We start from the raw sequence: 14,263 nt of genomic DNA, 5'->3' as shown, positions 1-14,263 counted from the left end.
AGGGTCATAGGGTCAGTGGTTGCCAATTCCCCTCCACCAGATCCTCCTCTTCCTTGGCTCTGATCCTTCTAGGTTGGGTGCTGAGCACCTGGTCTGGTGGAAGGGTGTGGTCTTCCCTGCCAGGCACTGACATCAGCCACCGGTGGTGCCTTCGAGGGGCACCTTCACAGGCTCCCTCTGGAAGATGCTTTTTGTGAGATCCTTGGTTGAGGATGCTGCCTCTCCTCTGGCTGGAGCTCCCAGGTCTCCCTCAGATAGTTTGCAGCCATCTCCCTTACTCTATTCCTCTCCTTTGGTCCCTTTGCTCTCCCATTGAAGAGACTTCTTGTGCAGTTCTATAAAATGAGCCCAGAGGAGCCAGGCATGTTGACAACAGGCCTGTTTCAGGAGGCTGAAACAGGAGGATCAAGTTCAAAGTCAGCCTCAGCAAAATCGAGGCACTGAGCAACTCAGTGAGATCCTGTCTCTAAATAAAATCCAAAAATAAAAAAGGGCTGGGAGGGCTGGGGTTGTTGCTCAGTGGTAGAGCATTTGCCTAACATGTGTGAAGCACTGAGTTCGATTATCAGCACTGCATATAAATAAATAAATAAAGGTCCATTGACAACTAAACAATATTTTTAAATGAAATTTTAAAAAATGGACTGCGGATATGGCTCAGTGGTTGAGTGCCCCTGAGTTTAATCCCCAGTACCAAAAGAGAGAGAGAGAGAGAGAGAGAGAGAGAGAGAGAGAGAGAGAGAGAGAGAAAGACCCAGGCTTGCTGTCTCCTCAGTCCTGCTGTCCCCAAGGAAAAGTCAAACAGCTTGGACTGCCTGCCATTTTTTTTTTTTTCCTGTTGTGCAACTTTGATCCAGGCGTGATCTCTTACCTATAGAGACTTGTTTTGGCAAAAGCAGACACTAGTTGCCAAACCCCAGCTGCTCAGAGGAAGTCTCTGAAAGTCCCTCTCACTGGCTGGCAATGAGGGGGTACACTCTCTGTTCCTTCCCAGGGAGAGAGGTGAGACCACCCCTAACCCTTCTGTGGCTTTCCAAGAGCTCCAGACTCTTTGGCCCTCATTCTTTATAGACTGGAGGAGTGACTGCTTAGTGCCTGCAGGACCAGTTTCATCATCAATCTGCTCTGTCTGAAAATGAAGCTGGTTCCAAGTTCAAGGCCAACTTCAGCAAGTTAGAGACCCAGTGGTAGAGAGCCCCTGGGTCCAATGCTCCAGCACCAAAGGACAGGGGACAAAAAATAAATCTGAAAATGGCCTCCCTGGGCTAGGTATGAAGGTTTTGGCAGGGCCTCCAGAAGGTTTTATGCCTTCTAGAAATTCTAACAGAGAATCCGTTTCCTGCTCCTTTTCAGCTTCTACAGGTGCCACATTCCTTGGTTCTAGTTCCTTCCATCTTTAGTAATCCAGTAATGATGGGTTGAGTCTTTTTCATATTACACTCCTCTGACATTCACCCTCCTACTGCTCCCTTCCACACAAGGACTCTGTGATTACATTCAGCCCACCCAGATAATGTAGGAAAAATCTCATTACCATTAGTTGAGAGCTAATGATTCCATCCACTACCTTCATTTCCCCCTTGCCATTAACAGGAACATATTTGCAGGTTCCAGGAATTAGAACATGGCCATCTTTGAGGTCACATACCTGTGTTTCTTTACATACTCCCAGAGTCTCTGCATCACCAGTCTCTTTTACTGTTTCTACCAAAAACACGGAGTGAAAACTCTTCAACAAGGAAAGATTGTTGTTTTTAATCATTATTTTCAGAATTTTATTGTGTATACACATTATATTACACTTTATTATATTACATTATTATTATATTATTATATTACACTATATTATATTACACATTAGATTACTCATAATCTCAATAATCAACCATTTTCATCCAATATTTTTAGGTTTTTTTGTTTTTGCTTGTTTGTTTGTTTTAGTTTTTTTAAGGTGGACACAATATCTTTATTTTTTATTTTTTATGTGGTGTTGAGGATTGAACCCAGCGCCCTGCACATGCCAGGTGAGCGTGCTACCGCTTGAACCACATCCCTAGCCCCTATTTTTCAGTTTTAATGAATTTCAAATGAAGTAAAATAAGCCAATTTTGCTTTTTTAGCTTTGACTGAGATGATTCTTAAAAATAACTGCAAAAGAAGCCAACTTTGTGAACCAGTGTTTTTGTAGTGGTTATTAACAACTCCTTAAATTATCCAGGGCTTTGTCATCAGAATTAGAATCCATTCTAACTGGCATAAGCAAAAAGAATATATTGTGGGGTTTTTAATGACTTAAGAACCACTGGAAAAACTGAAAAAACAGGAAAAAAAATTCAGGAAGACTTTGAGGACAATGACTCAGAAATGAGACATCAGATGAGCTACTTCCTCTTCCTTTCTGTATCCCTAAGAAGAGGAATTAATGAAAGGAAGAGAGAAAGCCAGCAATATTGGTAATATGGAAATGAGTAAAATCGAGGCTGGGGATGTGGCTCAAGGGGTATCACGCTCACCTGGCATGCGTCTGGCCTGGGTTCGATCCTCAGCACCACATACAAAGATGTTGTGTCCACCGAGAATTAAAAATAAATAAATAAATAAAAATCTCTCTTTCTCTCTCTCTTAAAAAAAAAAAAAACTCTCTTCATCACTTTAAAGTTCAATTTCTCAAGGATTGTCTGTATTTAAAAAAAAAGAGAAAAAGAAATGAGTAAAATCTAAAATTCTGTTGATCTTAATGAGTAAGAGCAGAAGACAGGAAAACTTTAATAGCTTTATTTATTTACTCTTCTAGGTAACCATTTATTAATTTTTGTATCTACCCATCACCTACCTACTCATGTGTTTGCAAAACTGATAATCTAATCTTATGTTTATCTTTTATGCTCCTGTTTCTTCAGTTAAAATTCAAATCACACAGAATTATATCAAGTGCTTTCTGCCAGCTAACCTCATAAACCCCAAAGATAACCCCCCTCTCTATTTATATATACATGTGTGTGTATCTCTCCCTCTCTCTTCATTGTATTTATTTATTTATTTTTAGGAATAATGTCTCTTAACAATTTGTTTAGACTTTCAAATGTATAAACACACACATAAGCTTAACAGGTACATGCTGCATATTCTATTCTATAATCTCCTATATAACAATAAATAGTAGATCTTTTAAATGTCAATATTTTATATATCCTAATACTTCAAAAAATATATATCCCTCTTGATATTTTCATAATCTTTCATTATAATCAACATAATTTATCTTTTTAAAAACTTTTTATTTTACTTTTTATTTGTTCTTATTGGTTATATATGACAATAGAATATATTTTCACATATTATACATATATGTAGTATAACTTCCCATTCTTCTGGTTGTATAGGATTTATGATTACATTGATCATGTATTTATATATACACACAGGAAAATGTCCGATTCATTCTTTCTTTCCTATTCCAATTCCCCATTCCTTCCCTTTATTCCCCTTTATCTAATCTTATGTATTTCTATTCTTCCTCACCCCTTACCCTTATTTCTTTCTTTTTTTTTTTGATTAAAAAAATGACAGCAGAATGCATGTGGAATGTGATAAGACATCATTATCCAAAGTACATATATGAAGACACGAATTGGGTGTCAACATACTTTATATACAGAGATGAAAAATTGTGGTATATATGTGTAATAAGAATTGTAACATAATTTATCTTAACATTCCCAGTTGATGGATACTAGGGTTATCTTCATTTTTTTCTCTATTACAAACCACATCGTAGTGAACCTTTAAATTCTTCTATGATTTTGCACACATATTCTATTGTTTTCTTGGGACAGAATCCTTAAAATTGAATTTTAGGTTAAATAGGAACACTCCAAAAATTGTTGAGTGTGATGGCACACATTTGAAATCCCAACTACTCAGGAGGCTGAGGTAAGGAAAATAGCAAATTCTAGGTCAAACTGGGAAATTTGAAGAGACCCTGTCTGGAAATAAAAAAAAAAAAAAATTAAAAGAGCTAGGTATATAGCTCAGTGGTAGAGTCCCTGGTGGTTCTAATCCCAGTATCAAAAAAATAAAGAAAGAAAGAAAAGAAAAGAAAAAAGGAAGAAAGAAAGAAAAAATAAAAAGAAAGGAAAAAAAAAAAAATAGGGGCTGAGATGGTGGCTCAGTGGTAGAGTGCTTGTCTCGCATTCGTGAGGCACTGGGTTTGATTCTCAGCACCACATATAAATAAATGATTAAAATAAAAGTCCATCAACAACTAAAAAAAAAAAAAAAAAAAAAAAAAAAAAAAAAAAAAAAAAAAGAAAGGAAAAAATGACACCAACAAACAAAACAAAAATTGCATCATAGACATCCCTCCAGAAAGTTGTACCAACGTACCCACCTACATCACCAATATCAAGTGACATCAGCCTTGTAAATCTTCTGTTTTGTGATGTTCTGTTGGTTTTGGCATCAGGAGTTTCTTTCTTTTCTTTCTTTCTTTTTTTTTTTTTAAGGAATTTCTAAACTCATAAAATAAACTCTCCTCCCCTTCTCCCCACACATCCTTTAGAACAATTAAAACACAAAAGAAACTCTCTGTCCTGCTCCCAGAGACAGGTCACATTCCCCTGTTGAAACATTGGACTGGGGTTATGTTGAGAATGAAGGTGAGCAGGGCTTTGAGCAGACTTTTCCATTTGTCTATTGGAATTGATCTATTTGGATTTTTCAATTAAATTACTCATTTTATCTGCATAATTATATTATTCACATAAAGGTATGGATATATGTGTGTGAGTGAACCCACTTTTTTTTTTTTCAGTACTAGTGACTACACAGAGGCAATTTACCATGGAGCCACTTCCCAAGGACTTAATATTTATTTATTTATTTATTTATTTATTTATTTATTTATTGCCACAGGGCCTCAGTTGCCGAAGTTGGCCTGAGCCATGCAATCCTCCTTCCTGCTTCACTCTCCCAGTTGCTGGAATTACAGGTGTGTACCACCATGCCTGACTAGATTCTACTTTTATCCTTTAATTAATTCTTATTTCCTCCTTCATACTATTTTATTGTTCTTTCTACCTTCTTTCATTTATTTAACCTTTCATGTTTATTAATAAAAGAATTTAGCTTTATTATTTTTTCCTTGACTACATTTTCACTGAGAGTTTTTGTTTATTAATATTTCCTTTTTTTTAATTGGTTGTTCACAACATTACAAAGCTCTTGACATATCATATTTCATACATTAGATTGAAGTGGGTTATGAACTCCCAATTTTTACCCCAAATGCAGATTGCAGAATCACGTCGGTTACACATCCACAATTTTACATAATGCCCTATTAGTAATTGTTGTATTCTGCTACCTTTCCTATCCCCTACTATCCCCCTTCCCCTTCCCTCCCATCTTCTCTCTCTACCCCATCTACTGTAATTCATTTCTCTCCTTGTTTATTTTCCCATTCCCCTCACAACCTCTTATATGTAATTTTGTATAGCAATGAGGGTCTCCCTTCATTTCCATGCAATTTCCCTTTTCTCTCCCTTTCCCTCCCATCTCATGTCTCTGTTTAATGTTAATCTTTTCTTCCTGCTCTTCCTCCCTTCTCTGTTCTTAGTTGCTCTCATTATATCAAAGAAGACATTGTTTATTAATATTTCAATTATCTCTATTTCAGTTTTGTATTTCTCTCTGACAAATCTATATGACTATTTCCAAGTAATTTAATCTGGTGGGAGGGAACATTGCTTTTCTTCTTAATTTCTTGTATTATTTTACTATGGTCAGAGAATATGACAGTGTAATTTTTACCTTTTGAAATATATATTTAACAAGATATGTATTTTTGTAAGACACAAAATCTTACACATTTCTATTGATCCAAACTTACTAAGTAATCATAGTTTAAATTTTCTTTACTAAGTTATTTTTTTCTGTGTACTTAATAAATTCTGAGGGAAATTTTTTTTTCTATTCTGATTTTGATTTTGTCAAATTCTCTACATATAATCAAAATTTTGCTTTGCTTATTTTGTCCATGAATATTCACAACTATCATAACATCTTCTTGGTAGGCTAGACTTCTGTCAAAACAAAATCTTTCTCCTTATTGTAACTTATTGCCTTACATCTGGCTTGTTTGATTTAATTGCAATACCCACCTTTATTTTCTTGTTTGATATGTTAGCCCAGCCCTTGATTTTCAGTGTTTTTCTTTGTAAGAATGTCTTATTAATAACATAGTACCTAATTTTCCTCTTTAAAGAAATCCCTTGAACCTGGCACAGTGGTGCACACCTAAAATCTCAGTGACTAGGGAAGCTGAGGCAGCAGGATTGCAAGTTCAAAGTCAGCATCAGCAATTTAGCGAAGCCTTAGATAACTTAGTGACACCCTCTCTCAAAAAAAAAAAAAAAATTTAGAAGGGCTGGGGATGTGGCTCACTAGTAAAGTGCCTCTAGGTTTACAAAAAAAAGCTCTTTTAAATAAGTCATTTGAAAATCTTTAATGGGGAATTTAATTCATTCACACTTACCATAGTGATTTTACATTCTAAGTTCCTGTGTGGGGCTCTCCCTTCATGCAAGGATCTTCTGGCTCACTGGGGATACAAATAAGTAATGCAAATGATTTTAGCTCATGTAATGTTGGCCTTCAGAGTTCTCCTAATCCAATCTGCTCTTTGACAGATGAGGAAAGATGTGTCAGGTCACACTGATCAGTGGCAAGGCTTGAACTAGCAGTTAAATTTGAACACAAGACTGTAACTTCGAATGCAATTTCAGGAAAGTCTCATTAGGATCAAATGAAATCAGCCAGAATCAGTACTAGCTCGTCCCAGCCCTGTGGGACTACCCATAGCGATGGTTGGCACTTGATTATATTTCACTGCCATTTAAAATCACAGTATTAGACCATTTCCTTAGTAATGACATGTACTGCTAAAGATTTCTGAACCTTTTTTTTTTAAGAGAAGAAAAGGTTAATTTAGGGCCTGCTGTTTTAGGGGTCTCAATCCATAGATGACCAACACTGTTGCTCTAGGCCTGAGGTGGTGCAGAACATTATGGCAGAAGAGTATGGCTGAGAAAAGCAGCTCAGGATATGACACCAGGAAGCAGAAAGCCATACTTTTTTTTTTTTTAGATATTTAATATATTAACACTTCAAACATATGTTACTAAATATATATTTGTTTTAATGCACATTAGGAAAAATGTATATTTGGTATACCCATTAGGGGTAGTACAACTTAGACTGACACCACCACAATTAAAAGTGGATCAGGCTGGGTGAGGTGACACACCTGTAACCCTGGCTACTCAGAAGGCTGAGGCAGGAAAATCATTAGTTTGGGGCTAGCCTGGGCAAATATCAAGACCATGCCTCAAAAATTTTATACAAAAAGGGGTGAGGGCTGGGGAACATAGCTCAGTGGCAGAACACTTTCTGGATTCAATCAATCACCAGTATCACTTTTGAAAAAAAAGTTAATCAGTTTGGGCTGCGGATATGGCTCAGTGGTAGATTGCTTCCCTGGCACACGTGAGGCACTGGTTCAATCCTCAGCACCACATAAAAAAAATAAAAGTATTGTGTCCACCTACAACTAAAAGAATACATAAAAGTTAATCAGTTTAAAGAAACATGTTAAAGAAATAATAGTATAAGTAACAGTATAAAAATGTAAATGACTGAAATTTGGGAATATCTATTTTAAAATAAGAAAAGCTTTCAGAGTAAGATAATGGTGGTTTTAAATCCTAAATTAGCCCCTTGAAAGGATTAAATAGGTATGTAAAAACACCTGGCTGTGTTATTTCTCTAATTTATCTTGTGTTAGTCCTGTCTCCTTCAGTAGGTTTGATAAAAGCTTTAAGTGACAAAAAAAAAAAAAAAAAAAAAAACTTTGTAAAGCAAAAATCACTGTTAATAGCTGGACATAGTGGCACACACCTGTAATCCCAGCTACTCTTGAGCCTGAGGCAGGAGGATCACAAGTTTGAGACCAGCCTAGGCAACTGAGTGAGGCCCCGTCTCAAAAAAATATAAGAAAGCTGGAGATATAGCTTAGTGGTAGCTGGATTCACTCCCCATACCCCCCCCCAAAAAAAATAAAAAAAATAAAAAATTAAAAAATAAATAATAATAATAATAATAAATAAATTCACCATGAGATTCTTACATTTCAGAAGAAATGCAACCCCTGTGAGCCAAGTACAGCCTATTTACTTCTGAACTGTATTTGAGTTTTATTTTTTTGACCTCTAGAACAGGTTTAATGACACTAGATAAGGCATATAGCAAGGTTAATGGAAATGATCTTTGATCTCTGCATGATTGCAATCTAAATTAGTCTCCACATTGGCCTGGATATGGAGAAACCTTGCTATGCTTTTAACTAGATGTAAGAATTAGTTATTTGGGTTTCCATTTCCTCTGCTGCAAAATGAGTGTTGTACTACATAATCTGTACAGATCCTGACAGTTCTAATGTATTATATAACTCATTCCTGCTGGATCTCCTCCATGTGAATACCATTAATTAATTAACAAATTGATTGATTCATTCATGCAGAGAGAGCTGTGCATTTACTGTGCCACCAGGCACTGTCAGAGAAAACATGGCAACTGCTCTCCTCAAGGAGTTCACCTCATAGTGCCTGCTAATTGGCTTATGATCTGCATAAAATCCGGTGGAGACTTCTCTTACGGAAATCATACTGTGTAACTGCTTAAGGACAGAAAATAAGGTTAAATGTTATTTTAACTTTATTTTGTACTGTTTAAAGTGAAAGTTAAAACATACATAATGCTAAACTTAGATCTCTCAAATTGGCAAAAACTTTTGTTTCATGGGAAAATGTCTAAAAGACTCTCCCCTCCCCCATACAAACCAGAATGATCTGAATGCATTGATCCTGGAAATTCAGTTTGGAAACAATATTACAAGTCCACATCTGGGTCTGTCCAGTCCTGTATTAAATTCTATGGCAGAGTCATATGAAAGAGAAGGGACAATCTTGCAGGACTTTTGACTCGTTGGAAGAATAAGATGCATCTGCAGGATCCCCATCAATGAGCTCAATGCAGCCACTGCTCTAGGCAGGAGGAAGCAACTGCTCTAGGCAGATAAATTACAGAATGGTGCCCCATCAGGGCAACACACTAGATAAAGACTCCCATCTCCCCTCTGCCCTACCCAGTATGTATCTTGGTGAGAGAGGACAGACTGATTGTAGCTCCACTCCCTTTTTTTAGCATGACTTTGGATAGAGTCCACACTTTTGTGGCAGCCTGGTTTATGAGGAGCAATTAAATGACTTCAAACATACTGGAGAAGATACTCATGTGGCTTAAACAGTGACCCTTGTGAAAAAGAGGTTTTAAAAATTGCTAACTTCTCCAATCTTTTCAAACTGAGCAAGGCTCTTAGACCAAGAAGGAAGTTTCCTCCCATTGCCGGGGGAAGCACAGCTTTAGAAGCAAGCTGCATTATTCATATTAGACCTTTGTCCATTTCAGCAGCAAGAAGCCCTGACATCGTGAGGGTTAAATGTTTTCAAATTCTCTTCCACTGAAGGCTGGATCTTGTTGCCTAGTGACTGCTGGTTTGCTCGCTGCTGTCACTCACCTTGTCTCCATTCTCATGAGAGGTTATGATTGGACAAAGGTGACATCATAGCACATAAAGAAATAGCATCTCTTTGTCAAAATAACACCAATAAGATGACTCAAGAGTTGTTAGCAACATGTCTTGTTTCCTTTGCTTTGTTTCTTTCATGTAGAGCTAACAAATTTGGTGCACGTTTTCTCCATTTATTATAGAGTCAATATTGTGGGTGCTAGTAGTGGATTTTTTTGTGTGTCATAAAAATATTCCGTGACAGTATATGGATTATTTTCTCATCCACTGAGTCAATGCTAGCCCAGCCAAAGCCTTTCCCTGCCATGCACTTGGTCAGCACTTGAGAAGCTGAATAGATTACAGGCAGAAAATGACTGCCTGGTGGCTCATTATCACACCAGTGGTTTCAGAGTAGAGTTTCTCACAAGGCAGGTTCTTCTTGGTGCTTATCTGAGAAGTACCTAAAGTGGTTCCAAAGCATCAGTTTCAAGGACAGCCTCATAATAGGGCTCAAGGTACATAAAGGAGGCATCAAAAGAGTTAAAAAGAAAAAGAAAAAGAAAGAAAGAAAGAAAGAAAGAAAGAAAGAAAGAAAGAAAGAAAGAAAGAAAGAAAGAAAAAAAGAAAGAGAAGTAATTAAAGTTGAAAACATACCTACTTTTAAAAATCAAGCAGTTGGAGAGATCGCACACATTTTAGATAATAAACAAACATAAGCTCTCTGATTACTTTTGAAATTGACATCACACATGTTTGCACTGCTTTGAAAATTAAGCCTGATAGTCTTTTTGTTTTATATTTTTACTTGTGCCATGTACTTGAATATTTCAGCCATTGAAGACATCAGCTATGTGATTATAGTGTCGGTTGCAGATTCATTATGCCAGGCTGCTATATTAAATCTAAATGCTTTCTTTTCTTGGTAAATATTCAGTATACAGCCTAGTCACAGCTGGTATAATTGGCTAATTGCTTCCAATTAATGCTCTGTTTCAAAAGCTGCAACTGCATGTAAAGCTTAGAGTTGAGCTGCAACAAAGGCGAATCCCCATGGGAAACAGAAGGGTGTGAATTCCTCTCTGCTATTCTACTGGAAAGCCATTAGAGTGAGGGAACTAATAAATTATATATGGCCCTGCTTTTACCTTCATTGATAGGTACCTGCATTGTGTCAGCCAGAACATGTGAGTACTCTGCTGCCTCTCCCCAAAGCTGGCTGCAGTGTAGTTGAACATGATCTTTTTTCATTTGAACAATCAGCATTGTCTTAAAGTGAATTAAAGAGGATGATACTTTTCCTAGGCATAATTCATCAGAAAGAAGGGAGACAGAGTATTTATACAGAATCCAGTTATAAGAACACACTCTAAATTATTGAACATGTTCACTCAGGAAAAAAAAAAACTATTTTTAATGTGATTTCCTTTAAGAATTGAGATTGACAAGTGGGGCGAGGTGGCACACTGTAATCCCAGTGACTGGGGCAGGAGGCTCAGGAGTTCAAAGCCAGCCACAGCAACTTAGAGATGCCCTAAGCAACTTAATGAGACACTGTCTCAAAATAAAATATAAAAAGGGCTGGGGTGTGACTTAGTTGCTAAGCATCCTGGGTTCAATCTGTGGTACCAAAAAGAAGAAGAAAAAAAAAAAAACCAAGAATTGAGATATGTGTGCAAGAGGTGGCAGAAAGTGGGTGAGGGGTCATTTAAATGGAACCCAGGGTCGAGCAGGTGCTTTACCACTGGCTACACCTGGAGCTTGAGATAAAATCCTAATGTGAATAGAAGTTCTGCTGACATAGTTCTTACTTTATTCACTAGAAATATACAAACATCTGAGTTCTTAAAGGCGTTTAGTGCAGTTTCTGGATGGATTAGGATGATTGCAAAATCAAGCCCAGCCTGGGCAACTTAGCCAGACCTTGTCTCAAAAATAAGCAAATAAATAAGGCTGGGGTTATAGCTCATTAGTAGAGCGCCCTGAGTTCAATCCCCAGAACCCCAGGGGAAAAATTTATGTAACCACATGTGTGTGTGCTTTTGAGAATGGTTTCTTATACATTGTTGCAAGGTTCAGGAGTTTGTTTCTTTTTTCATTTCTGAGTAGTGACAGAGGGATTCACCATAATGGATTTATTTACTTGTTGATGGATAGACTGTTTTCAGTTTGGTGCTGTTATGAATAAGAGTACTATGAACATTTGCGTCTATAAATATTCAAGTACAGGCTTTCATTTCTTTTCAATAAATACTTAATATTGAAATTACTGGATGTTATATATTGAATGGTTTGCCTAAATCCATATATTGAAGCCCTAATTCCCAGTAGCTCAGAATGCGACTGTATTTAAAGGTTTGGGCCTTTACAGTGGTTATTAGGATAACATGAGACTATTAGGGTGGGTCCTCATGCAGTCTAACTGGTGTCCTTAGGAGATGTGAACACACACAAGAGACCAAGAATGTGCATACAGAGGAAAGAACTTGTGAGGAAACATAGCAACAGGTATTCCTCTGCAAGATAAGAAGAGAGATCTCAGAAGAAACCAAAACCTGAAGATAACTTGGTTTTAGATTTCTCAGCTTTCAGAACTGGGAGAAATAAAACTCTGTTGTTTTAAGTTACCCAGCCTGTAGTATTTTGTTTTGAGTGCCCTGGAAAACTAATCTACTGGGTCATAATGATTGTATGCTAAACTTTCTAAGAAACCACCAGACTGTTTTCCAAAGTGGTTGTGCTACCTGGTTCCACTAGCAACACATGAGCTTTCCAATTGCTCTACCTTCTTAAAAACAAACACCAGTATTGTTAATCTTTTTAATTTTTGACATTCTAATTGAGTACATATTAGTATCTCATTGAGCTTTTAATGGACATTTTCCTGATGACTTAGGATTTTCAGCCTCTTTCCTTTGTCTTTTTGTTTATTCAAATATCTTCTTTGGTTAATGGGCTGTTCAAATAGTTTACCCGTCCTTACTTAATTTGAGTTGTAGGAAGGAATTCTTTATATATTATGAATACAATCCTTTATTAGATGTGTGTACTGTGAATATCTTTGTACAGTATTTTATTTAACTTTTCACTTTCTGAATGTTTTTGGAGAGCAAATTTTAATTTTGATGAAATATATATATATATATATATATATATATATATATATTTTTTTTTTTTTTTCCTCTTATGGTTTGTGCTTTTTGTGTCCTAAGAAATCTTTGCTTGTCCCCACATCAGAAAGATTTTCTCCTGTGTTTTTGTCTAAAAGCCTTATACTGTTAGCTTTTTCATTTAGGCCTACGGTTGATTTCAAATACATTTTTATGTATGATGAGAGGCAGGGATTTAGGGTTATTTCCAATATGTATATTGTTTTGGCACCATTTAGTGGAAAAATCATCCTTACATTTTGCAAGACTCAAACTTCATGCATATTAAACAATTCCTCACATTTTTCTCCTCCTAGCTCCTGGCAACCACCCTTCTACTTTTTGTCTCTATTAATGTGACTACTCTTAGGTGCCTCGTTTAGGTAGAATAATATAGTATTTTTGTCCTCTTGTGCCTGGCTTATTTCACTTAATATATGTTCTCAAGGGTCATCTATGTTATAGCATGTGTCAGAGTATTTCATCGTATGTATGTATCTTTTTTTCAGTTCTGGGGATGAAAGTTGGGGCCTCCCACATGCTAGAAAGCCCTCTATCACTGAGCTACATGCCTACTCATCCCACTCCCATATTTTCTTTATGCATCCATTGATGAATATTTGGGCTGCTTCCACCTTTGGCCACTGTGAAGAATGCTACTATAAATGTGGGTATACAAATATCTCCTTGAGACCCTCCTTTCAATTCTTTTCTAAAATTTTACTTTATATCACCAAGCTACATCCCTGACCCATTTTTATTTTTTTGAGACAGGGTCTTGATGAATTACCTAGGCTGACCTTGAACCTGTGATCCTCCTGCCTCAGTCTTCAGAATCACTGAGATTACAGACATGGGCTACTACATCTAGATCTATTTTTAATTTTTGATGAATTTCATTGTTCTTTGTAGTGGCTGCAATCATTTTTTAATTTCCACTAATTTCAATTCCATACTGCTTTCCATAGCACTTGCATCATTTCAAATTGCACAGGGTTCCAATTTCCCTACATTTTCATCCCATAAATGATAATGTCATTTTGTTTTATTTTTTATAGGAGCCATCTTCATGGGTGTGAGTGGTTTCTCATTATTTTTAAAAACTTTTTAAATTATACATATTATGTGGTTTTGATTCACATTTTCCCAATCAAGTATCTTTTCATGTGCATCTTCTTTGGAGAAATGTCAATCCTTTTAAAAATTGATATTATTTATTATTGCTGAATAATAGTCTGTTGTCTGGATGTACCAGTTTATCTGTCCATCTACTGAAGGATGTCTTGGTGGCTCCCATGTTTGGTCAATTATGAATGGGGCTGCTATGACAATCGTCTACACCTTTTTTATGGAATGCTTTCAACTCATTTGAATACATTCTAAGGAGATGGATTGTATGGAGAGTATGTTCTGTTTTGTAAGAAACTGCCAAACTGTCAGTTTTTTTTTTTTTAGCCATTCTAATAGGGGTGTGGTAGTATTTTTTTTT

This window comes from Urocitellus parryii, chromosome 12, assembly GCF_045843805.1.
Source record: "Urocitellus parryii isolate mUroPar1 chromosome 12, mUroPar1.hap1, whole genome shotgun sequence".
Lineage (NCBI taxonomy): Eukaryota > Metazoa > Chordata > Mammalia > Rodentia > Sciuridae > Urocitellus > Urocitellus parryii.
The sequence above is the reverse complement of the archived record's forward strand: the minus strand, read 5'-3'. Positions refer to the sequence as shown.